This window comes from Rhodnius prolixus, unplaced genomic scaffold, assembly GCF_049639745.1.
Source record: "Rhodnius prolixus isolate KJV_2025 unplaced genomic scaffold, Rpr scaffold_39, whole genome shotgun sequence".
Lineage (NCBI taxonomy): Eukaryota > Metazoa > Arthropoda > Insecta > Hemiptera > Reduviidae > Rhodnius > Rhodnius prolixus.
This window is the reverse complement of record NW_027411609.1, coordinates 370,563-398,072: the sequence shown is the minus strand read 5'-3', so window position 1 is coordinate 398,072 and position 27,510 is coordinate 370,563. Positions and strand designations below refer to the sequence as shown.

General features: G+C 35.3%; 2 protein-coding genes and 1 long non-coding RNA gene across 3 annotated transcripts in view; 1 reads left to right on the top strand and 2 right to left on the bottom strand.

The window, feature by feature from the left end:
• Positions 1-27,510, bottom strand: part of LOC141455265 (adenylate kinase 9-like) — a 569,192-nt gene that overhangs the window by 459,454 nt on the left and 82,228 nt on the right. The gene's annotated exons all lie outside the window — the stretch shown is intronic.
• The window catches only part of LOC141455271 (uncharacterized), a 237,783-nt gene that overhangs the window by 167,496 nt on the left and 42,777 nt on the right, over positions 1-27,510 (top strand). The window lies entirely within an intron of this gene.
• LOC141455268 (uncharacterized) lies at positions 24,484-25,368 on the bottom strand. The gene is made up of 2 exons (XR_012459179.1): positions 24,853-25,368; positions 24,484-24,721 (listed from the first exon to the last, which is right to left on the bottom strand). It is a non-coding gene; the product is annotated as an uncharacterized lncRNA (long non-coding RNA).

Genomic DNA, 27,510 nt, shown 5'->3' with positions numbered 1-27,510 from the left:
GTCTACTGTAGTTCAGTACGCCTTTGACACGGATCAAGCTAGTTTGTATGTGCCTCTGTACCTGCTTTACAACGCATCTAGTGCGCTTCCGCCGTTCTGCATATTGCCCCGCTCAACAGCACTGTTCTGCCAGCCAGCTCCAGCTGTTTTTTCAGGTATTGAAGAATAGTTAAATAATTATGTATTGAAAATTAATGTTTTAAGAATGTTGTAAAATTTTTCAGAGAAACTCAGTCTAGTTGTAATTCAACACGCATTATAAAACGACACTCAAAGCCGATAATTCACTTCACTCTTTTCAATCCTAACCTGTCCTTTTTTTCCTACCCACTCTTCACTCGAAGCTACGAGCATGCGCAGAAAGACGGGGGTGGAAATTACAATTAAATATCTTACACACATTCAAACAAGCACACCTCGTTCCTCCGTTTTCTTCCTTTGCCATCCCCTCAACTGCATCATCTTCATCATCAAGCTGAGACTGAGTACCTTCATCTACATTACCTCAAAGGTAAGTGCATCCTTACCCTTCTCTTTTCTATATTTCATCTATCACCGTTACTTTGTCGCGGTGTCAACCTCGGGCACTCATCGATTCTTAAACTGCGTTTACGCTCGCTTTCCTCTCTGCATCTGGGTGTAAGCCTCACGCGCTTACACTACCTTTTAGTTTCAATCAATCTGTAAAAATTATATGTGATTTTAGATAACGTGCTATAGCTTTCACTTCATAAGTTCCTGTAGGTAAACTAATGAAAAAGATTGTTAAATCCTTCAATGATATTTGGTATGGAATTGTATGACTGAAAACTTAATAAACCAATGCTATAATCACCACCACTGTCTAATAAATTAATTGGTGGAAAAAGATCGGCACTAAGAATGCTTGATGTTCCCGTTAGGGTAAAGGTGTAGGACATGACTGAATTCCGTAAATGCTTATTCAACGTTATTATATAGAAATTTCAAACATAAATGCCCACAATATGGTGTACTCCAATCTTGATATCTTCTACGATTGTATGTAATAACACAGTTTCTGAAATAATGTAAAAGTTCTAACGGTGGTCTTAGATTTCCATAAGGATCGAAATAAATTACTTCATTATTTTTTTTAAAATAGGCGACCCAATGAGAACCTATGTTTTTCACTGAATCTAGATTTACAATAGCACATTCATTAGTTTTAGGATAACTTGGCAAAGAATCACGCATATAAACACCTCTAAAATGAGGTATGTTTTTGGCAAATTTCATCAACTCTATATTTGTGAGAGCTCTGTTAGGGAGTAGTCAATCTTACTTAATATAAAGACCATATCCTTTTTTATAAGGTTTAAGGTAGAAACCTTGGCCAATTTTTTGCTCCTTCATCTTCTGATTGTGACGTCTCATTTCTTCTAGACGAACTCTAGCATCCCTCGTATCTTTAACTGCCTTAGCAACCGCAGCTGCTCCACCTGCTAGACTTCCTAGAGCGGACAAACCTGCAAATAATGGTACCAGAAAAGGGAGAATACCTCCAATTCTTGGAACTGGCAATATTCTTGGTAATTTGTTTAATTTCGATTTTGATAAAAACGTTTTAGCTTTTTTGAGTGCCGTTTTGGAGGCTCGACTAATTGATGTAGGCGATGTGACGCGAGCTGCACTTATTATATCATAGTATTTTTCTTCTTGTCGGCACCACCACCACCTAATTTTACTTTCGCTTTCATCGCGTTTTTAACTGCCCAAGCAGTTTCTTTTTCACCAAAAGATGAGTCACTTGACTTTGTTCTTTTTAAAATAAGCAATGTCATGCTCCTTACAGGCCTTGTCTAAAGGATTAATACCTTTATCGCCCCGGGCTAATCTTTACTGTAATTTAGTTCCGGGTCCACAAAATCTATATCCTGGAATATGCGCTTCAAATGGAAGCTTGTTAATCACTGAATTTATTAGACCTTTCCCTGTCGTTTTCTTTCCCATTATGATGAGTATTTAGGACTGATTCTATTTATATAGGCCGCATATCAAACTCATCATCATCAGTATGAGATTAGAGAAGCGAAGTGAATGCTTACCTGTATGTAAGATATTTAATTGTAATTTCCACCCCCGTCTTTCTGCGCATGCTCGTAGCTTCGAGTGACGAGTGGGTAGGAAAAAAAGGACAGGTTAGGATTGAAAAGAGTGAAGTGAATTATCGGCTTTGAGTGTCGTTTCTCTTTTCTTTTTCAGGTATTGAAGAATAGTTAAATAATTATGTATTGAAAATTAATGTTTTAAGAATGTTGTTAATGCCAAATAAATCTCTTTTCTTTTTCAGAGAAACTCAGTCTAGTTGTAATTCAACACGCATTATAAAACGGTCGCATTATAAAACGACACTTCTACGAACCAAGAATGGATAAATTAAAATTTGAGTTTGTGGTCAAATCTGTAGAGGACCCAAAAACAAACATTATCTGTATCACCACTATTTCTACAATTGGTGAACAGATTTTCATAATTCCTGAGCACTTGCAACCATCAAAATTGCATCAAGCAATTATAAAAACTAATACTTTCCAAAAAATAAAAAATACCTTACAAAAAAGACACGATAAAAGACAGGTATGGATTTCGGTGTCAGAAGAAATAAAAGAAACATACATAGATGAAGATGGGAATATTCAGTTTCAAGGTTATTTTTTGGAGGAAATTACTCCAAAAACTCAACAAGAGGCACTACCAAGTATCATACAAAATGTTAGTGAAATAAAGAAGACACCTGATCATAAAAATATAAGACAATTGTCAGAAAAATTAGTCATAGGAAAATTCACAACGAAAACTTCAAACGTGTCTCAATGGATGAATATTTTTGAACGCGAATGTTCACGGTTAGAAATAGAGGAAGATATCGGAAAAATTGAAATCCTTAGATTATTTTTAGATGAATCATGTCTGGACTGGTACAATTCCATGCTCATAAAACATACAATAAACTCAGAGTGGTCAATATGGAGAGATAATTTTTACAAAACCTATGCAGACAAAGGATGGGCACCCATCAGGTATGCACTTTCATTCAAATATATACAGGGCTCTTTATTAGAATATGCTTTAAAAAAAGAGAAACTTTTATTAGAAATAAATAAATCAATAGATAAACCTACCTTAATTGATCTTATTGCTACGGGGCTACCAAATTTTATATCTGATAAAATAGATAGAGATGTCTTAAAGGAAACTAGTGATTTATTCAATAACATCAGAGGTTTAGAACATTTAATAAATATAAAGAATCCAAAAAACAAGGTAGTTACAGGTTCCAGAAATAAAATTCAAACAAATTTTGAAATAAAGGAAAGACACAATCCATGCAGAATTTGTGAAAAAGAAAACAAAGGCATTCGTTACCATCCTGAATCCCAATGTTGGTTTAAAAACAAAAATAAGGAGTGGTTACAAGGAGATCAAAAGAAAAAGGTTAACAATGCTGAACTAGATGTAGAATTAAATGAAATGATTCCAAAAAACTGGTAGTTCCGCCATTAATCAGAGTAAAATTATTACTAAATGATGCAATAGAAACTTTTGGTATTTACGATTCAGGATCAAACGTCTCTTTAATAAATTCCAAATTATTATGCTTCAAAAATAAACCAGTTACAAGAAAATACAATATAAATCTAAAAACGATTAATGGCATGAAAAATTCTTTAGGAAGAGTGACACTTAAAATAAAAATTTTTGATATTGAAAAAAATGTACATGTTTTTGTGATAAACGATAAACACTTTGAGTATGACTTTTTAATTGGACTAGATTGTATAGAAAAATTCCATCTAATTCAAAATGAACGATTAGAAATTACCCAAGCTAAAAACTCCATAGAGGAAGACAATAGAGAAATAAGGCCTAAAAATAAAGACAAGACTCCTGGTTTTTCAAGACAAATCTTTAAGCAAAAACAAAACATCACCAAAGATACTTTCGACAAAACTAAAATAAAGATAAATAATGAATATCAAATTAACTTCAATGAGCATATAAAAGTAACAAACTTTGATATTTCAGTAAACCATCTAGATCTCCAGCAACAGCTTGACATAGATAAATTAATATTCAAATATAAATCACTTTTTGCCAAAGATAAATATGATGTAGGCACTGTAAAAGGTTATGAAGCTCATATCGATCTATTAATAGATAAATACTGCTGTAAAAGACCGTACAGGTGCACTCTTGAGGATAAAAAGGAAATAGAACAACAAATAGCGAAATTATTACAGAAAAATTTAATAGAAGAGTCATACAGTCCTTTTGCTGCCCCGGTAACATTGGCCTATAAGAAGGAAGACGGAAAAAGAACTAGATTATGCATAGACTTCCGCGATTTAAATAAAATAGTAGTTCCTCAGCCACAACCTTTCCCACTAATCGAGGATTTACTGATAAAAACAGGAGATTGTAAATTCTTTTCTACATTGGATATAAACTCAGCATTCTGGTCAATCCCCTTGAAAATTGAAGACAAACAAAAAACCGCATTTGTTACTCAAGAAGGGCATTTTCAGTGGACCTGTTTACCTTTTGGATAAAAAACCTCACCGGCAATTTTTCAGAGAATTTTAAGTAGCATCATAAGGAAAAATAAACTATCAGACTTTACTGTAAATTACATAGATGATATTCTGGTTTTTTCTAAAACATTTTCACAACATATAAAACACTTATCATTATTACTGGAAGCAATTTCGAAAGAAGGCTTTAGATTGAAATTTTCTAAGTGTAACTTTGCACAAGATTCCGTAAAATACTTAGGCCATATAATTAAAAATAATACAATTACTCCACTGAAGGATAATTTAATTGCCATTAAAAATTTTCCCGTTCCAACAACACAAAAGAATGTCCGACAATTTTTAGGAAAGATAAATTTTTATGGGAAATATGTGCCAAATATATCACTTACATTAGATCCTTTGCATAATTTATTAAGAAAAGGGCAAAAATTTATTTGGTCAGAAAAATGTCAGGAATCCTTTAACAAAATAAAAACATTACTTTGTTTAAAACCTATTTTAACAATCTTTAATCCTGATTTACCAATATATATTTATACGGATGCAAGTATTCAAGGCATAGGAGCAGTATTGAAACAACCACAACCAAATGGAGAAGAAAAACCATGCGCATACTTTTCAAGAAAATTAAATGATACTCAGAAAAAAAAAGGCCATCTATTTGGAATGTCTAGCAATAAAAGAGTCTATAAAATACTGGCAGCACTGGCTGATAGGAAAAAAATTTAAAGTATTCTCTGATCACAAGCCCCTTGAAACAATGAATATAAAGGCTAGAACGGATGAAGAACTAGGAGATCTAGCATACTATCTGTCTCAATTTAATTTTGAAATAATATATTCACCGGGAAAATACAATCTAGAAGCTGACTGTTTGAGCAGAAACCCCGTATTAGAGCCACATGAAAGTCAAGAGGAAAGTTTAAAAATAGTTAATTTAATAAAACTAGAAGACATCAAACATGATCAACGGAAAAACGGCGATGTACAAAAAAACAAAAATAAATTAAAATTACAGAATGAAATATATTATAAAAAGATGGGAAAGAAGGAAAAGATTGTACTTTCAGAGGAGTTTAGTAAATCTCTAATAAAAAATGTTCATGATCTTTATTGCCATATAGGAATAAAACAAATAAAAAACAAAATTAATCCATTCTATACAGCAAAAAACTTGACAAATAATATACAAATTATCTGTGAGAACTGTGAAACTTGCATAAAAAACAAATCAAGAGGAAAATATAACTTTGGATTAATGTCTCACTTAGGACCTGCTACTTACCCGTTTGAAATAATATCCATCGATACCTTGGGCGGATTTGGAGGCTCACGTTCTACAAAGACATATTTACACCTGCTTGTGGATCACTTTACGAGGTACGCCTACATTTTAACTTCAAAAACTCAAAGTTCAAGTGATTTTATAAAACTAGTTCAAAAAGTTTCGCAAGAGAATAAAATTGGCATGATTCTATCAGATCAATATCCTGGTATAAATTCAAAAGAATTTAAAAGGTTTTTAGATAGAGAAGGTATACCCATTATCTTCACTGCAGTTAATGCACCATTCTCAAATGGCTTAAACGAAAGACTTAATCAAACACTAGTCAATAAAATTAGATGTAAGATAAATGAAAAAAAGAAAAAACTAGCCTGGACGACCGTAGCACATAAGTGCGTCAAAAGATATAATGAAACAGAGCATACGGTAACAGGATTTTCCCCTAAATATTTACTTGAAGGAAAAAATATTAATATTTTGCCAGAGGAATTAAAACAACAATCACTCCATAACGACTTGGTTCGCGACAGAAAACTGGCCTTAGAAAATTCAATAAAATCCCACAATTACAATAAACAACATTTTGATAGAAACAGAAGAACATTTAAATTAAACGCACGAGACTTAGTATATGTTGAAAACGGAAATAAGTTAAACAGGAAAAAATTAGATGAATTAAGAATTGGGCCATATAAGATCTTAGAAAAAATTTCCAACTCCATATACAGGATAGATACGGGACATAAGAAACCAGAGTCAAACCTTTTCCACATTACAAAACTCGTTCCACTTCCAGAACTTCTTCACGAACCATGATTCTTTCCAGAGAGAGAGAGAAAAAAAGATAAACTTGGAAATTATGATTCTTCGTTAAGGGGGGGGAGATGTAAGATATTTAATTGTAATTTCCACCCCCGTCTTTCTGCGCATGCTCGTAGCTTCGAGTGACGAGTGGGTAGGAAAAAAAGGACAGGTTAGGATTGAAAAGAGTGAAGTGAATTATCGGCTTTGAGTGTCGTTTCTCTTTTCTTTTTCAGGTATTGAAGAATAGTTAAATAATTATGTATTGAAAATTAATGTTTTAAGAATGTTGTTAATGCCAAATAAATCTCTTTTCTTTTTCAGAGAAACTCAGTCTAGTTGTAATTCAACACGCATTATAAAACGGTCGCATTATATGTATATAACTTGTATCCTTCAGGTCAGGAAACAAATGAGGCTCGCCATGGTCAATTGTTGCCCGATAATATACGTGCACTTATCTGTGGAAGTTCAGGGTCTGGTAAAACCAATTTCATAGCTTGTTTGCTTTTACGACCGAATGGATTAAAATTTGTAAATATCTCTCGAATAAGAATAAGGAAATGGGATTTCACAAAATCAATGATACGCAACAGGTAATCACTCCTGAGGATGCTGAAAGGAATTCCATTATTGTATTTGATGATATTTCAATGGATCAACAGGACATAATTAGACAATATTACAGTATGGGTCGTCATAGACGTATTGACTGTTTCTATTTAACACAGAGTTATGCAAGGATCCCTAAACATCTTAACGCGATAATGCCAATTTTATTATTATTTTCACTCAAGATGATTTAAATTTTAAGCATATTTATAACGATCATGTGAGTTCGCCAAGTGGGTCATTTAATAATTTTAAAAAGATGTGTGAAGTCTGCTGGAATGAGCCATATGGTTTTTCAACTATAGATAAAACAAGAGACAAATAATGGGAGATTTCGAAAAGGTTTAGATACATTCATCTATATATAGAACAATATTTTCCATTAGTCTATCATTTTTCATTATGGATCCTAAAGTTACACAGCATCTTATCAAAACTTCTAAATCTCTGCTAGAAAAATTCAAAACTTTAAAGAGGGGTCTTCAATTATCACAGCAAGATCTGGAAAGAAATTTAAAGCCCATTACAGAACCACTTCAAGAGTTAGTTGAACAGAGTAAAAAGCGTTCGAAAAACCTACTTTAAAATCTGACACTTCAACTTCTACGACATCGCTTGAAGAAGATGTTAGATTACCACTTAAAGAAGAAGAAGAAGAAGTCAAATTACCGCTTAAAGCTTCAACTCCTATACCACGAAAGGATATTTTAGATATTAAAATGGAAGAAGAGACGTTTGAAGATGATGATTCTCCTCTAGAGCAAATAAAACAAATCCATAGCAAAGAGGAATTGGAGAAAAGCTTAGAAGAAGTAGAAGAGATAGGATCTTTAATAAAACCGTATTTATTGAAACATATGACTTCAGATACTAAAGATCTAGATGATAGATAAGGCATTAGAGTGTTACCTACTGGAGGCATGACGATAGGAAATGCATAGGTAGCCATTGATGATAATGATATCGATGTAAATGGAAACTGGTATAAAGGTACAACTGGGTTATTACAATTATTATTTTTAAAAAAGTTTAACAAATACACTGTAGAAGATTTGGAAAATTATAAAGATATTTTAGAAGTTAGTAACGCACACAAACAACAATTTAGTGATGAAAAACCTCTTAGCTCCAGCAAAGGATTCAAATACAAAAATATAATAGCTCCTTTATGTTATCCTTCTATGGGTGAGCAGTTGGCTCAATCCTATTTCACACCACCATCAACTGCAGATCAAGTTACTAAGACACCTTGGTCAATAAAGCCTATTACAATTGCAACAAAGCCTATTCAAAGAAGATACGGTCTAAGACACATGGCTACTAGTGGTAAAGGTATGGATGTTGGGCAAAATATTTATGAATACTGAGATGATCCAAATGAATTAGTGGATCGACTTCGGCTCTTATATGCATCAACAAGTGAACTGGAGCTAATGAATTTCATTTCCATGTCCAGTGTGACCAGCACTTGTTGATGCATATACTGATTAAATACTGATTTCATGCTAGTGATGACGAAGATGGAGAATTTATCGACTTTGAAAATAACGACCTTGAAAATAAACGATTACTCGGAATCAATAGTCCAGTTGGTAGTTCAGATGCTGTCAAAAAGATTTATCTTGAACAATTTGTAACTGAAGGATTGGAAAAGTATATAAAAAAGTTAGATTTAGTAACAAATACATATTTACAAGAACACTTTGTTAGTAAACGTTATCTTTTAGAAACGTACGACGAAGCCCGAAAAAAAGTTACAGATAATTTTGTGCGCGGTTTATTCGCTGTTTTTAGGAACAGATTAAGTTTATAGAAGCCAAATGTTCCTATAACTGCAGCTACGCTTAAAACGATTTTTGAACCATAAAGACATGTCTAGCAAAGAGGCTGTAGTTGTTCAACTTCATAGACCAGCTCGTTCACGCTACCCTCGAATGCGTACAGTGCTCAAAGGTATTGATAATCATTAATGGAAATGATACCATATGCTCGTCAAAATAGTGGTTACAAATATATTGTAAAGTATTTCTAAAAAAACTTTACTTACACAACTAGTGCCTGCCACTAGTTAGTTTAATATTATGTGGGTTTGATTAAATAATAAAACTCGCTAAATTTTGTAAGTAATAACCTGATTTATTAACACATTACCTTTACTCACATTAACATTTACAACAGTCACAACAGTTTACTGTAACTTACTCACTACGTAACGCCACAAAACTGTTCCCCGACTGACCACTGGTCCGTACTGCACCGAATTGCACTAGTCTCTGCTACACAAACAAAGCTCTACTCACTAACTGACTAACCGCCTGACTAGCTAACTTTGAAGCACTCCGCACTAACACTGACTCTCTCAAAACTAACTCATAAACTTGACTAATACTCTAAACTCTAATAACTCGATTAAAACTGATTAACAACTCGTTAAGAACTCCTTAAAAACTCCCTTCTCCAGCTGTGTCTGCCTCCTTTTAACTGCGTGCCTCCCTCCAACTGAGACTGCCCTCCTCCAACTCTCTGAGCATAAGTTTCCACGCCCTCCTGACGTTCATTGGCTGAAGAAAACATACTGCCACCACCTCAACTGGGGCCGCCCTCCTCCTACTCTCTGTCTCGCTCCTACCTGTCAATCACTGGCTGGGAAAACACATATGCCACCACCCCAACTGAGGCCTTTCTCTTAGCTGGCTTTTACACAGGTCACTAACTCCTTGAACAATCTAGCCCTTTCCTTTCTAGTTCAGGTATAGACCGGCCCTTTTGTCTACACAGTGGTAGCCTGATACCGACTTTGGTCGCTTAACCCCTAGAACAATCTAGGCCTTTCTTCTCCGCCACAGGTAGATACCGCCCTTTTGTTCACACAGTGGTGGCCTGTTACCGACTTTGGTCGCTCAACCCCTAGAACAATCTAGGCCTTTCTTCTCTGCCTTTCTTCAACTTCGTTACACTGCCCCCCTCTTAGAACTGTTCGTCCCGAACAGAAGTCTCCTTCGTGACGTAGGGCAGCAATCGGTCCAAGTGCACCACCTTCATCTTGGATCTGGGCGTACGTTGGATCTCGAACACCAGGTCGTTGAGCAGTGAGACAGTGGTGTACGATCCTACCCAGCAACTTAGGAGGTTTTCCCTTTTGGCGGACACGTTTATATGCCCAAACTTTCTCACCTCTCTGGAACGTTCTTCCAAAGACCTGCCTGTCACACGATGTCCTCGTCCGGCCGCTGTCCAGTCTTTTCCTGTCGCGTACCTTTCCACGTGCCGCTCTCCACTTACGGCGAAGTTCCGCAGCACAGCTATCCACGTCCGATTCGTCAGCTTCCAGGCTGCCAAATAAAACGTCACTGGGTAGTGGAAGCTCCCTACCGAAACACATCGCTAGCAGGTGTCCGGCCAGTGGTCTCCTGAACTGCCGATCTGTACGCCATCGTTATGGGAGGTGTATGTACAACCCAGTCCTCCTGATGTTCATTCCCCAAAGACCTCTGATGGCCTTCTAGGGTCCTGTTGATTCGTTCCAGCGGCGTCTTCCGTGTTCTCCTGATGCCGACGATCTGGTAGGCCGCCGATGCTGCAGCTGCCGTTGACGCGTCCTGATCTGCTACGTCGTGGGCCTCTGCCCACTCACTGAAGTGGTCCATCGCAAACAGAATGTAGCGCATCTCTCTTCTGGAATCAGGAGAGGGTGCTGCCATATCGCTGGCTATCCTCTTGCACGGAGTTCCTACCTTGTCCTGCCTCAGGGCGCCATTGGTTCCTCGGCTGGTTCTCTTCATTGCTACCCACTCGGTGCTACGACTAACCTAGTCTACACCGTCCTCGTGGTAGCCTACCAAAGAGAACCGCTGCCTCCGCTTGGCCAATGCCCTCTTCACTGCAATATGGATCCCGGTGTTACCTTCGTGGATGTCCGATAGCCCTTCGTCCCTTTGCGATCCTGGCAGCAGTAATTGAACTCCCTCCCTCGCTGTCCACGCTTCAAGGCTCCCTTCCACACCTGGTTGAACAATGGTTCTCTTACCTTGGTCTTGCTCTTCCTGTCCGCTGCAGTTTTCTAGCGCTCTCAAGCTTTCTTTTGCCCACGCAGCTTCCTGAACTTGTACAAGGCAATGTCTTCCTTTAACCTGGTCAAGTTCACCTGTACATTCCGACCTGTTATCTGCGTTATCCTGGCTGCCTACGTCTTCTTCTTGGATGTTGTCTGCTTCTTGGACCTTTTCTGTTTCGTCCTTAATTTCTTGTGGCATCTTGATTACTTCCCTTCTTATTTTCCTTATTATTTCTTCTTTCATCTTTTCCTGGCCCTTGTTTCTTTCATCTAAGCGCTTGTTCATCTCATCTTGGCGCTTGTTCATCTCATCTTGGCCCTCCTTCATCTCCCTCATCAGTGCTATTAACTCATCCATGTTCTGTTTCCTGGCACTCACGGGCATATAACACTCGTCAGTTCTCCACAACTTTCCGGCAATTCACTCGAACTAATCGAATCACACTTACTCGTCTAGCGGCTTTATCATATCCCACTTCTGACACCAATGTAAAGTTTTACTAAAAAAACTTTACTTACACAACTAGTGCCTGCCACTAGTTATTTTAATATTATGTGGGTTAGATTAAATAATAAAACTCGCTAAAGTTTGTAAGTAATAACCTGATTTATTAACACATTACCTTTACTCACATTAACGTTTACTAGCAACTAACGCTATTCATTACAGTCACCATTTACAACAGTCACAACAGTTTACTGTTACTTACTCACTACGTAACGCCACAAACTGTTCCCCGACTGACCACTGGTCCGCACTGCACCGAATTGCACTAGTCTCTGCTACACAAACAAAGCTCTACTCACTAACTGACTAACCGCCTGACTAGCTAACTTTGAAGCACTCCGCACTAACACTGACTCTCTCAAAACTAACTCATAAACTTGACTAATACTCTAAACTCTAATAACTCGATTAAAACTGATTAACAACTCGTTAAGATCTCCTTAAAAACTCCTTAAAACTCCCTTCTCCAGCTGTGTCTGCCTCCTTTTAACTGCGTGCCTCCCTCCAACTGGGACTGCCCTCCTCCAACTCTCTGAGCATAAGTTTCCACGCCCTCCTGACGTTCATTGGCTGGAGAAAACATACTGCCACCACCTCAGCTGGGGCCGCCCTCCTCCTACTCTCTGTCTCGCTCCTACCTGTCAATCACTGGCTGGGAAAACACATATGCCACCACCCCAACTGAGGCCTTTCTCTTAGCTGGCTTTTACACAGGTCACTAACTCCTTGAACAATCTAGCCCTTTCCTTTTTTAGTTCAGGTATAGACCGGCCCTTTTGTCTTCACAGTGGTGGCCTGATACCGACTTTGGTCGCCTAACCCCTAGAACAATCTAGGCCTTTCTTCTCTGCCACAGGTAGATACCGCCCTTTTGTTCACACAGTGGTGGCCTGTTACCGACTTTGGTCGCTCAACCCCTAGAACAATCTAGGCCTTTCTTCTCTGCCCAGGTCAACTTCGTTACAATATATTAGCAGTGATTGATTGTTTTTCAAAGTATGCCTGGGTGGAGCCTGTTAAATCCAAAAGCGGTAAAGATATCACTCAAGCTATGAATAAGATTTTTATTTCAATTGGAAGAGTACCAAAAAATATTCAGACTGATAATGGGAAGGAATTCTAGAATGTTTCCTTCACAAAACTCAAGAAGAAGCACAACATTAATCACTATAGTACTTACAGTCAAGTTAAGAGTTCAATTGTTGAACGATTTAATAGAACCTTTAAATCTATGTTGTATCGCTTATTTAGTCTCAGAGGAAACTACAATTATACCAAGCATTTACCTGATCTAATAAATACCTATAACAACAAAGTTCACCGTACGGTTGGTATGACACCATCGGAAGTAAATTCTAGCAATGAAGCATTCTTATTAGCTGATGTATACTCTTCTAAAGTAAAAAGGAAAGATAAACAACGTTTTAAAGAAGGAGACTTTGTACGTGTTTCGAAAAAGAGAACTATATTTAGCAGAGGTTACACACCCAATTGGAGCACTGAAGTATTTAAAATTATAAATGTCCTTAACACTATTCCATATACTTACTTGTTGGAAGATTTGACAGGACATCCTATTCAGGGAGCATTTTATGCACAAGAACTGCAGAAAACTAAATATAAAGATGTATATCTTGTAGAAAAAATACTAAGACGTAAAAATGATAAGCTGTATGTAAAGTGGTTAGGGTTTAAGAAACCTTCTTGGATAAATAAAAATGATTTAGTAGAATAGCAAAGTTTGTGTAGGTTTTTCTTCTCTTATCCTGTCCTTACTAAAAAATTTTTAGAGGAATTTATAAATTATAAAAAAAACTCAGTTTGTGGGTGAAAATGTTTATTAATTTTCTTTATAATATGAAAATAATGTATTAGGAACACATAGTTTTGGTAAATAATCCAATTGAACATTTACATCTTTAAACAAGCTTTGAAATTTCAAGTATTCACTTCTCAACAGGTTGATTTTCGTAGGTTGAAAACATAGAAGGTTCTCCAACCAAGTTGCTTTCCCCTGGATGGAGATCATCTTGTGCGTAAACTTAATAAAATATATTGTTGCTTTGTTAAGGTTGATTTCACTTGGAGAAACTGCTTCTTTCCCATTGAAGAAGTCATTGAAAGTCTGCATGCTTGACTTCAAAGTTGTCCAGTCTTCAACATCTAGATAAATAACATCTTTTCTCGATCTCACCGCTATTAGAGGCACATAATCTTGGGAGAGACCAGTAATCAATACCTTGGAGTTGTTTTTGTTGAGTGGAAAACTTGTAGTCAGCTGCACGCCCATTTCACTCGTAGCCATGTTTGCGTAAAACTGATATTATAAAAGTAGAAATCACTGAAAGACTTCCCCCACTCTTCACCAAACCGTTTAAAAAAATTTCGGAAAAAATTAAACTAAGAGAAGAGGTGGTATAACGGAAGTTACTTGAGGAATACAATAGAGGTGGAAGTGAGAAAGATGGAAACAGTTATAAAACCTGTACAGCTAGGGACATCGGTGGGAGGGTGGAAGAACACCCTCCTACCCATCGAATGGTGGGGGGGTCTAACCGTGAACAGAGATGAAGCTATGGAGAATGCAATACATTGCCCCTACATACACCTCACGCTCCATCGGCACAGCTACGGCGAGGAAAGGCGGAGTGACCACCCCAACTTGATAGAACTTAAATAATACATATTTTTACCAATAACACTGTTGGTCTAGTGGTTAGAGCTGCTGACTTTGGAGTAAAAGATCGCAGGATCGAAGCTAGGAGTATTTTAAAAAACTTTTTTCTTATATTAACCTGACCCTCCCCCAACCCACATGGCGGGAGGAGGGGATTTGGATATGACGTTGATGACGTCATGCGCCAGAACTCTCTTTCTTCCTCTACTTTGTGACGTTGTAAATGGTAGCTGTAATGAATAGCGCTAGTTGCTAGTAAATGTTAATGTTAGTAATGTTAATGTGTTAATAAATCAGACTACTTATAAGTTTAGCGAGTTTTATTTTTTATCAAACCCACATATATTAACTTAACTAGTGGTAGGCATTAGTTGTGTTGTTAAAGTTTTTAGTAAAAGGGCAAAAACTTTACAATATAATAATAAAACACCAACACAAATACAAAACTGAGAATGTGCCACAAATATTCAACAATGAAATAGTACAGACTTGTGCCGTCTCTTTAGAAACAAATAAATTAGAAGTTACCATTCTATCAATTTATTGTGCGCCCAAACACAAAATTACAGCTAACAGTTGGGTAGCCCTCTTTAAATCAGCAAAACACCCTATTTTGATATGCGGTAACATGAATGCTCATCACAATAGGTATGACTGTTCGTTTGTAGTCTATGAAGGAACACTGCATTACATGCAGAGAATCTTTATATCCTGAACAATGGTGCGCCAACGCTGTTACCTAGACCATACAAGCAGCCCTCGGCAATCGATCTCTCTATCTGCTCGCCACCTCTTGTCACCAGGACAGAATGGTCTGTAATAGCCGAACCTTTCGGATCTGACCATCTGGGTATAGTAATAACTGTAAACAATGTTAATAGCAGTAATTGCAGCGCGTGCGATGGCAGTAACTTCGATTTCTCCTCCAGTAAAAAGTGGAACTTGGGGTTTACCGATTGGGATAGTTATGCATTGTTGTCTGATAAACTCTTAAAAGAGTTAAAGATAAGCAGTGACCCGCAGTCCAATTACAACCAATTCATAGAAATTATAAATTTTGCCTCAGGACAGACTATTCCTCAAATAAAACCTTATTTAGGAAGAAAACCTAAATTCCCCATCAAGCTTTGGTGGGATGAAGAGTGCAATAGATTAAGAAAACTTAACATAGTAGCCTTCAACACTTATAAGAAATCACCCATACGGGTCCAATTTTATCCAAGAAAGCTACTGCGCAGTGTCGCAAAGTACAGGAATAAGACGCAATAAGAATTAAAGGATGGAACAAGAGTGGGGGACGCCACCAATCTTCAGAACACTTTCTACATATATAACAATTATTATTTTATTAACAAGGATTATTAATTTACAGTCAAATATAATGCCCCAAAGGACATCTGATTTACAATTGTTTTAATATACCAGCCAGTATAAACAGGAGAATGTCTAACATTAATTACAATCGTGCGCGACACTGCACTTGATTTAATAAGAATTCCAATATACCAGACAGTACAATACAGGGAAAATGTCTGTTATTAATCTCCTTAACAAAAACTTACAGTTTAAAAAGTTAAGTATAAGGGTTGATTAAACGACAAAAGGTACACAAATCAGCAAGTACATATCATTTCAATCACACTTCACCTCGTAATAATTTCAGTCATTTAGAACCGTTTTGGAAAAGCTTATTTTATTTAAATTGGTTTCCCATTTTTCGCCATTTTTATAAAAGATTTCTCTTACTATTAAGTTTTCTGAGAACATTTCCCTGTGAACAGTGTCTTCATGCATCCTTACAGAAGATATTCAAAACAAATAAGAATCCATTGCACTTTTGTAACAATTGATATCATTTAAGTATAATTTTACCGCATTAGATTTTCATTAATATTTGTTACATTTTATTACACGTCACAGACCCTTATGCTGGCCATTTTTTTTATCAATAAAATATTTTCTGCTAATACAAAAATGCAGTTTATATTACGGCTTAATAAATGTTAGTAAACAGGCATTTTAATTTAACTCTGTTCCCAATAAATCTTTTTTTATCTTTACTATACTCTTCATTTTGAATAATCATCACACGTCCTCGTATACCCTACTCACATCACACGCACATTGAAATCGAAAAAGATAAAGCTAGAGTTTCTCTATCACTGTTACAATTTGAATCACGGAGTTAAGATGAATTCCACTCTTGAATGGCTAATAGCTAATAAATACCTATTTTTAATAATAATTCATTTCTAAATTATAAACAAATTAAGTCCTTTTGATGAAATACTTGTATAGAATTTTGATAATCAAATAATTAGTAAAAGTAATAATAATGACCTGATCTAAAAATATACGTTATCTTTATCCGATTTACTAAGGAGTTAAAAAGCTATACAAGGACTGACAGGAGAGTAGACGGAAAAAAGGCAGACCTAGAAGGAAGTGAATGAGGAATTGAAGGAAGGCCTTAGAAAGCTGCGAATCAGGCAATGGCAAAAAAGTTCTGGATAGAAATGCTTGGAGAACCAAGACTGTGGAGGTCAACGTCCTATGCTGACTGTTACACTAAAAGACAAATAAAAAAATCATATGTATAATCAGATGAGGAAAGATTTAAAGGAAGCTGTATACATTAATATATTGTACTATTTTTAATTAACATTTGACCATTTGGTACAGTGCCAATCTGTTTAATCAAAGGATGAACTTAAGCCGACGATGTATAAAGTATTTCCTAAATTGCACTTAAATCTAAAAAAGTAAAAGTAATATCAATAATTTCGTAATACGATATGTTGGTGTTGATGAATTTTCTTAAAAACATTTTATGCATTTTTTAATTGTATAATAGAATAGCGTCTCATTAAAAACCTGTGTATTAATCGTTTAATAACTCCTATTACAATCAATCTTAGCTAGAGGGGGTGCCACTCTTCCCTGAGCAAAAATATTTTATTGATAAAAAAAATGGCCAGCATAAGGGTCTGTGACGTGTAATAAAATGTAACAAATATTAATGAAAATCTAATGCAGTAAAATTATACTTAAATGATATCAATTGTTACAAAAGTGCAATGGATTCTTATTTGTTTTGAATATCTTCTGTAAGGATGCATGAAGACACTGTTCACAGGGAAATGTTCTCAGAAAACTTAATAGTAAGAGAAATCTTTTATAAAAATGGCGAAAAATTAGAAACCAATTTAAATAAAATAAGCTTTTCCAAAACGGTTCTAAATGACTGAAATTATTACGAGGTGAAGTGTGATTGAAATGATAGGTACTTGCTGATTTGTATACCTTTTGTCGTTTAATCAACCCTTATACTTAACTTTTTAAACTGTAAGTTTTTGTTAAGGAGATTTTTGAACCTTTTGGATAGTTTTAATTAAAGTTTCATAGTCCTATGACGAACAATATTTAACTTCATAGACATCTTTGAATATGATCTCTCTGCGTTCAGTTTGCCTTTCTGCAACATAATGAAACGGACCCCTTATCCTTTTACAACCGGGGCTTGGGACCGGCCTCGGCGAATTTAGTCCGTCAGTTAGTTTTAGTCGCACATAATATAAGAAAAAAGTACAATTGATGTAATAAAGTAATTATATACAACAAACCTTTCACAGTGAGGAGTATTTATTTAACATTACGTATATTGACTCCTCTGAATTAGGTCTGCAACCTTTACAACTGCATCAAATTTAATTAATTGTAGTTGGTTATCTTAAAGTTTTCTACATAATTAAAAAAAAAAAAACTACGAGCGTAATATTTCAAAAAATAGGTAAAGAATTTGACCAGAAACGTTTTAGTTTAACGTTTTTATTACTCAGCTGTGAAAGATTCATCTAAATGTACCTAAAATTTCTAACATATACGAGTATGAATAGTAGAATGAAATTATTGAGTAAAATTGTTCAAAACATGGAATGAAATAAAATAAAGAAATTAACTAATAAATATTGTAGAATATGACTTAGAATTTCTTTAAAACGCAAATATATATGTAAATTACAATCAAATAAATTTCTTCTTTCTTTGGGAAAATAATATGTGGTGTGTTTTTCGATTTCTTGTTACAGACAACAGTGTATATAAAAAAAATCTTAAACTTCTATACTCAATTACAATAAGCCATGAAAAGGCGGGTGGGTCGTTAAGGCGAAAGACTTAGGGTTAAATTGGCCCATATCTTAATAAAACCCAAAATAATATGTTTTTATTCTCGGTGTTGGAAAAAAATAATATATCGGGACAAAAATAAAGATTCATTGCGAAAAACAAATTCTATTTCAATGATACATTTTTTTTAAACAGAAACAAATTAACACATGCACAAACAAATTAATTAATATTTTCATTAAATAAAAATCACATGCAGGTTAGTCCAAAAGTCCGAATGCTGGCTCTCTAACGACCGAAATTTAAGAGATAGATAGATAATATTTTATTGTTTAAGATAAACTTGTACAATGAGTCTGGTATAAACGAAATAAACAATTCTTCTGAAAAATATACCTACTGTAACATTAAAATAATAATATTAATAAATAAAAAAAATAAAAAATGAACCAATCTTTTTAATATAAAACCAAGAGCACAAACTTAACAGTAATAATGAGACAGTATCCAGAGATAAAACACCTTTTTTTTTTTTTTTATTTTTTTTTATTTACTTAGATCTTAAGTGGTTTTCCTAATGGTGTTTAAGATAAACAAAAACAAAGAATTTATTTTTTGAATGCTGTCTAAATTCAGCAAGCGATCTGATTGGGCATCACTCTCAAATTCTGTTAAATAGTGTTCTAAAAACTTTTCACGGTTACTATAATTAGCCTGACATTCTACCAGCAGATGATTCAACGGATTTAAAATTATTTGTTGACAAATTGGGCAGTCTTGATCGGATGTCATGTTGAGGAGAGAACCTTTGAAGAACAATTTTATCATATTATCACCACTGAGCCTCAATTGACTAACTATTCTTAATTTTTCAAAGTTAATTTTGTATTTCAAATAGGTTTGTGGTTGGTAATAGTTGAAGTCAGTTACACGTCTGTAGGTGGAACTAAATTTTGAATTAAGAGCCCGATCTATATCTTTACTAAGTAAGGTGTTTAGTAGTTTATCAACTACATCATTTGAAATAAAATCACTGTCCGTTGTATGAAAGATATGTACGTCACCTAATGATTCCCCCAGGATCTAACCATTGACACCCAGTTGTATTCATTGCTATAATGATCATTGGTATCCAGGGAACATAAAAATCTGAAACAATCTGAACATAAAAACGGAAGCCTATCTTCAGGAAGAGAGAGTAATTTTGTCCAATAATTAATGATTCTTTTAAAAACAAACGAACTTAACGGAGCTCTACCAGTTTCAAGCCTTATCATGTAGTGAGGGGTACTCTGTGACCAGTAAAATAAACTTCTTAGAAATTTAGTTTGTGCTGTTTCCAACACATCCAAATACCTTAAAGCCCACACCTCAGAACAGTATAAAGTTGTTGATGCTAACATAGAGTCAAATAGAGCCATTTTCGTTTCCCAAGCGTCACTTTTACTCTTTATTAAAATGTCCCTAACTTTAGCGCCGGCTATTACCGACTTTTGTAGAAAAAAATCTGAAGCGGCTTTAAATTTTCCACTCGCAGAAAAGGGGACTCCCAGATAAATATAGCTCCTACAATAATCTAACTTTAAACCCCTATAAAACAGTGGCTTCAATCGCTTTAATCTGGGTGACTTATGGAACACTAAAACTTTTGTTTTTTGGTAATTTATTGATAAACAATTACTAGAACAATACTGATCCAAGAGTTTTAAATTTTTCTGTGCATCGTACCAGGAGTATCCAAATATTACCAGGTCGTCTGCGAACATGTTTGCATATTAATCTGAGTTGAAGCAGTGAGTTTAATTCCGTTCGCTTCATTTTCTTTAAAATAAGACACTATATCGGCCAAAAATAAAATAAAGAGGACCGGACTAAGACTCTCCCCTTGTAACAAACCAGTAGATATTCCTATTTCTTCTGATAATTCATTTTCCAACTTAATCTGCATTACGGCACTGTCGTAAAGGGTCTTCATAATTCTAATAATTTTTCCACTTACACCCATTTTAAAAAGTTTATCCCACAGTAAATCATGTTGAACCCGATCGAACGCTTTCTTAAAATCCACAAAAGTCGCATAAATATAGGCTCCTTTTTTCTTCAGATTTATGGTAACAAGCGACATCAGAGTAAATACATGGTCAAGACAACCCCTTCCCTCACGAAAGCCAGCTTGTTCTTCCGGCAGAAAGCCCCAGAATTCAGCCCAACTTAGAAGCCTACGAGCCAGAATGCTAGTAAAAAGCTTTGTTATATTATTCAAAATAGCTATTCCCCGGTAATTATCAAAATCCTTTTTGTCCCCTTTCTTGTAGATCAAGCTTAATTTAGATTTAGACCAAGCTTTAGGAACGGTTTCTTGAACTAGAATAGTGTTGTATAAATTTAACAAATAATGTTCCCATTCAGCAGGGAGGCTCTTGTAAATTTCAAAGGAAATATTGTCAAATCCTGGAGTTTTGTTTTTTCTTGCAACTCTAATTGCGAATTGTAATTCGTCCAAGGTTATAGGATCATCCAAATAAGGATCGGCTACTGAAAAAAATAATGTATCCGATAACAATTTCTCACCGAAAAGTTTTTTGTAATAAACAGACCAATTATCTAAACCTATCTCATTAATTGTCGGTTTGTAACCCTTGACTGATTTTATAACTTTCCAAAACTGGGAGCTATTTTTAACATTTCGAATATTTTCTAAAAATAGAATATGATTTTCTTTTTTCTTCTGATTGATTAAATTTCTATATGAAGATCTTTGAACAATATAATTTTCAAGGAGTTTAGGATGTTTATGTTTTAAGAAAAGTCTATATTTGCGCCGAAGAATAGTTTTTTGCTTTCTACATTCATGATCATACCAATCATTCTTGGCCAAATATTGTAGACGACTGTTCTGCTTCCCATAAAACAACATTGCCGAACCAGCGAGCGCCTGTTCCAAAGCCTCAATAAAATTAATATACAGATTACTAGTGTCACTATCATTGAAATAAATTCTTTGTGATTGTTTCAAACTATTTTGAAAAGAAAATACCTTATCGTAATCCCATCTAATAGTTTTCACTAGTGAATGTTTTTCTTAATCAAGTAATTACTTAATAATCAAGTAATGTACCGCTCTGACGATGATGAACTTGAGCCCCCTGATGATGATGAAATAATCAGCGCCATTGAAAGGCTTAAAAACAATAAGGCCCCTGGACAAGATGATCTTCCTGCCGAATTTTTCAAGTATGGTGGAGATAACCTCAAAAAAGTACTGCATGAATTAATTCTTTCCATTTGGACAGAAGAAATGCTTCCTACATCATGGACTAAAACTGTCATCTGCCCTATCCACAAAAAAGGCGACCAAATGGTATGTGAAAATTTTAGAGGAATTTCCCTCCTCTCTTGTGCCTACAAAATTTTCTCACTGGTTTTATTCCAACGCCTTCTCCCGTATGTTGAAAGAGAAATTGGTGGCTACCAGTGCGGCTTCCGACCAGGAAAATCGACCACAGATCAGGTGTTCTCTTTGAGAATGATCCTCGAGAAAGGATGGGAATATAAGCTACCAACTCATCACTTGTTCGTCGATTTCAAAGCAGCTTACGACAGCATCTACAGAGAAGAGCTGTACAAGGCAATGAAAGAGCTTAATGTGCCGAACAAATTGATTCGCCTGGTCAAACTTAGTATGACTGAAATTAGCTGCGCAGTGAGAGTTCAAGCTGGTATTTCGGAAGAATTCTCGACAAGAAGGGGAGTGAGGCAAGGTGATGCGCTAGCATGCTTGTTTAACATAGCACTAGAAAAAGTCATAAGGGACTCTGGTATCCAGGTTGGAGGCTCGGTGTTTAATAAATCAGTCCAAGTTCTAGCGTATGCCGACGATGTGGACATTATCGGAAGGTCTTATCGAGCAGTAGAAGAAGCATTTCTTGCTCTCGAACGCTCTGCCCGAATTATGGGTCTTAATATTAACGAGGGCAAGACAAAGTACTTGGTTATGGATTCAGATACAAGGCCACAGACTCCGATCTCCATGGGCCATTACAAGTTTGAAACAGTTCATAGCTTCGTTTATCTAGGATCCCAGGTGAATTCTAAGAACGATATTTCTGCAGAAATAGCAAGTAGGATCGTAGCAGCGAATAAGTGCTATTTCGGCCTAAAACGGCAGTTAGGTACCCGCTTTGCTTCCAGGAAGACTAAATGCCTACTCTACAAAACTATAATCCGTCCCGTCCTTACCTACTGCTCAGAAGCATGGTGTCTCACCAGAGCGGATGAGAACAAATTGTTAGTGTTCGAGCGCAAAATTCTCCGACGCATCTACGGACCAGTTCGTTCCGACGATGGCGAATGGAGAAGGCGGACGAACGCAGAGTTAGCCACCCTCTACAAGGAGATAGATATTGTTAAATGGATCAAGTTGGGTCGGCTTAGATGGGCAGGACACGTGGCCAGAATGAACAATGATGAACTGCCTAAGAAGTTGATGCTGGCGCGACCTGATAGAGTTAGGCGGGTAGGCAGGCCCAGGCTACGATGGGAAGACTGCGTTAGTGAAGATTGTCGAGCCATTTTGCGGGTAGCTAATTGGAGGACGGCTGCACAAGAGAGACAAACATGGACGAGACTGATTGAGGAGGCCAGGACTCAGCAATGAGTTGTAGCGCCCATGATGATGATGATGATGAATGTTTTTCTTTAACACAAGATCTATTTATCTTATTAAATTGAATTAAATGCGGTATTTCTATAATACAGGTACATAATAGGTGGTCATAAGATTCTGAAATTAAATCAACAGACAAATCACAAAACAAATTAAACATATTTTCATTAATCCAAACCAAATCAATGGTACTTTTACCTCTAGCAGTTATATTTGTAAATTTCCCCGGACTATCTGACAACGAACGGCCGTTACATAAATAGAATCCTAGGGTCTCCATTGTTTCAGATAATAATTTACCTCTTCTGTTAATTACAATATCTGAAGATGTTCTCGCGCCAATAAGTTGAAAATTTTCAAAAATATCATCATCAAAACTATTCAAATTGCCAATTCGGCAGTTAAAATCCCCTAACAAGACCATATTACTATTAGGATATTTAGATTTAATTTTAATAATTGTGTTATTCAATAATTCAAGCTGTAATTCTATATCACATAAAGGAGGCAAGTATATATTACCAATTATAATAAATGTATGTTCTATTAATATTCCTATAAACAACCAATAATCCTTCCTATCTATAACTTCAGTATGATGTTCAAACTGTTTCTTGACTAGTGTTAACAAGCCTCCACTCGCTCGCCCTCGCACATTAGTTTTAACAGCTAAACTAACGAATGGAATATAATCAGAAAAAAAGAACGGAAGTTGAAACTGGTTATTTAATAGCCAAGTTTCAGCTAAACAGATTACCAGATTATTATTAAATAGATTTATTTCATCATTCATCAATTTAAATAGACTTTTAAAACCACTAATATTACAAAATGCTATACTAAATTTAAATTTAATATTCTCAGTACCTTTAGCTTTCTTAAAATTTTCAGTAGATAGAAGAGTTGGTTCTGAAATATCCAAAGAATCAGTTCTAAAACTCTGAACTCTGGAATACTGGTTGTCATGGTCATTACTAGGTGAAAATAGATCGAATTCGGAAGTGCTACCCCCAGGACGCCTTTCAGCCGGGAAACGACTTGACAGATGAGGGTGAGGGTGATGAGGGACGAAATCGAAAAGGACCAAGCCTCTCTTTCACGCTGTCTAATTTTAGTCTTTTCTTCATTTGCTCCGCCGTAGCAGCAGTGTCCAGGCTCCCGCCCTTAATCAGTTCTTCAACCTCTTTGAGAGTATAAAAGTCACCTCTAAATTTAAAAGTTCTATTCCTATACATTACAGAGCTATCAAGACTTTTTAATTTGCTTAAACAGGCAAAAATCCTCCTTCCCTCCTCACGCTCCTCCAGTGTCCGGTCGTGATTCAGTCGATAGTGTTTCTGCGGCAAGTATTCTCTCTTGCTAAATATTTTCCTCTTCAGTAAATTACTGCTCAAGGAAACCAGCACAGGTCGAGGATCAGCTCCTTTCCCAATTCTAAAACAATTATTGATCTCTTGATCAGTAACAGTTATTTCGGCTTCTAAACAGATCTCTTTAACTTTTTCTACAATGTCTTCGTTTTCAGTTTTAGGCACATTGTAAATTACGAAATTATTTTTACGTACCTGACTATTTAGATACTTCACTTGTTCCGACAAGCGTGTATTTTTTTCTTCCAAGTTTTCACATTTTATTTTTAGTTCAGTAAATTGACCCATCATGTCCTCCATCACTGTTAATGCTTTCTCTAGAGTGGTTTTTATTTCTTTAGCCTCATTAAGATTTTTTTTTTATTTCATTCATTATATCTTCATTCGAAAATGCCATTTTTATATTTTAATAAATTGAAGTAGAGCAAGTAAAAATAAACTTGTCTCAAGGCAGGTCTCAGAGTCCACAAAGAAACACTAAAAATATCAATAAACAAAACAACACATAGATAAGAAACTTATCCAATATTGTTATAATTCAAACAAAATCTTCTCTTTTGTTTTTCTCCAAAACCATGAAACAGAAAATCTTTAAATTTTTCACTTACTAAGATTTAGCACTAATTATAATGTACACCAAGTTCCACCAATATCGGCCACTGTTTTCCCACTCAAAAACACAAAAATTTAAGAGACGATGTTAACTGTACACGTACACGTACCAGACTCCCCCGAAATTTAAGAGTTTAAATTTAAAATATATCGGTTTCGTTTTTGGTTTTACATTGTTTTTGTTTTTAAAAATAAAATGTACGCGTCTTTTAATCCCGGATTAAATTTAAAATTATAATTAATTATGTCGTCATTTAACAAAGTCCACGAATTATTGTGACATTTAATCGCGCAAACATAGTGGCCAGAATTAAGGCCCGAACCGTAATGGTAAATCACGGAGGCCAATGTGAAATTAAAACCGTCAATTTTAACATTATTTTCATCGAAAGAGTGAATTTCATTTAAAACACGATTTTCTTGATAACGCTTTAGTATAACTATTAGATAATCCGATACCGAATTTAATTTACTTTTAATATAAATTTTATTTTCCCCGCATTCTGAACACGTGATATCCGATAATTTATAGTCCAATAATGTTAGAAAACTAACCCGCTCGTTATTTTGGACGACCCCGAATTCTACAAAGTACATTACCTCAGGATTAATGGGAACATCATCCCAATAATTATTACATTTTCTTACGAATTTAAATGTGCAATCAAATAACTTGCTCGGAATATAATTTTCTGTTTTTAAAACGTTTATTACGAACGATAGAAATTCTTGCGCGTCTTGCTGAATATTAGCGTTGAAGTTTATGTCGCTATCGTGAGCAATTAATTCACGGAGTCGTTTAGTATTTGATTCGTTTATACCAAGAGTTATTCCGGTTGTTAAAATATTAAATATTTCGAAAGTTACGCTCACTGTTTTGTAATTATCACGAGTTTTTGGATCCGGAAATCTTATTTTTATATAATTGGAGAGATTTTTTTTTAGGTTAAATTTAACGCGATCAATATTAATTAAACACTGTGCAACAACATTCGCGTAACATGAAACACCGTCAGAATTTGTTAAGCCAAATATTTCCGTTTTAGAACAAATTTCGCGATTATCATATGATTGAGGAAGGGATTTTTTTTTTGTTAACTTGATGGTGGGGAAAACGCAAATATTATTATTCGCAGTTTACAAACATGGTGATTGTATCATTTTATTCAATCGACCGTATTCATTTATCGCGTCCGTGTCTACTTTTATTTTTGACGAATCGAAATCTATTAAATACAACCCGTTTAAATTAGAGACCCGCGAGAGAGCTACATAGTGCATGCCTGGTGCAAACACTTCTTTACCTAAACTCGTGAACAAACAATCTAAGGTTAAGCCTTGAGATTTGTGGATAGTTACCGCGTACGAAAGAGTCACCGGAAATTGTTTCCTATGCACGTAAATATTTTTCAACAACAGAAATCGCGCTTGTACCCTTTCTAAAGGAAAAGGTTTATTATTTACGACGACAATTAAAGAATCAACGAAATTTCCTTTATAAACAAACCGTTCAACTACACCAATTGTTCCGTTTACAATTCCGTTAGCAATATCGATATTTCTTTTAATCATTATTTTCGCGCCAACAAATAAATTTATAGTTTTAGATAAATTAGCTGTGAGGGAGACGTCTTCCGAAATTTTAGAAATTAACAAGTTCAAATCTTTTATTTTTTTATTCGAGAGTTTAAAATTATAATCAATTTCATCGATACTATCTATTGTCAGTATTTGTTTCGCGAATTTATCAGAATTAAGTTTATTAAAAGTTACGCACTGAGCTTTAGTCGCGAAGAGACATAACGGATTTTTACCGGAATCGACTAATTCTTTATAGCTTTGAATTACATTATTTAAATCGTTATTTGGTAGCAGACGTGAGTTGAATAGTGAAATGTCTTCTTCGCAAATATTACCCGACCGAATGTTGAGTATGGTATTTATAAAACCGCTTTTATTATTTTTTTGTCTTACGTTAATTTTTAATTCGTCATATTCGAACATCGACCAAAGATCAACTGAACCGATAGATCCGAGTTTGGATTTACATTCGATGCGGGTTAACTGTTTAAAAACTTGATTACCTTTAACTGGCTGCAATTGTAACAAATCACCGAAAAGTAAAATATTAAAGTTACCAAAAGGTTCATTATTTTTGGCAATTTCCGTCAACCGTAGATGAATATAAGCGAAAACGAGACTCGAAACTAAACTAATTTCATCTATTATCAACAATTTCAT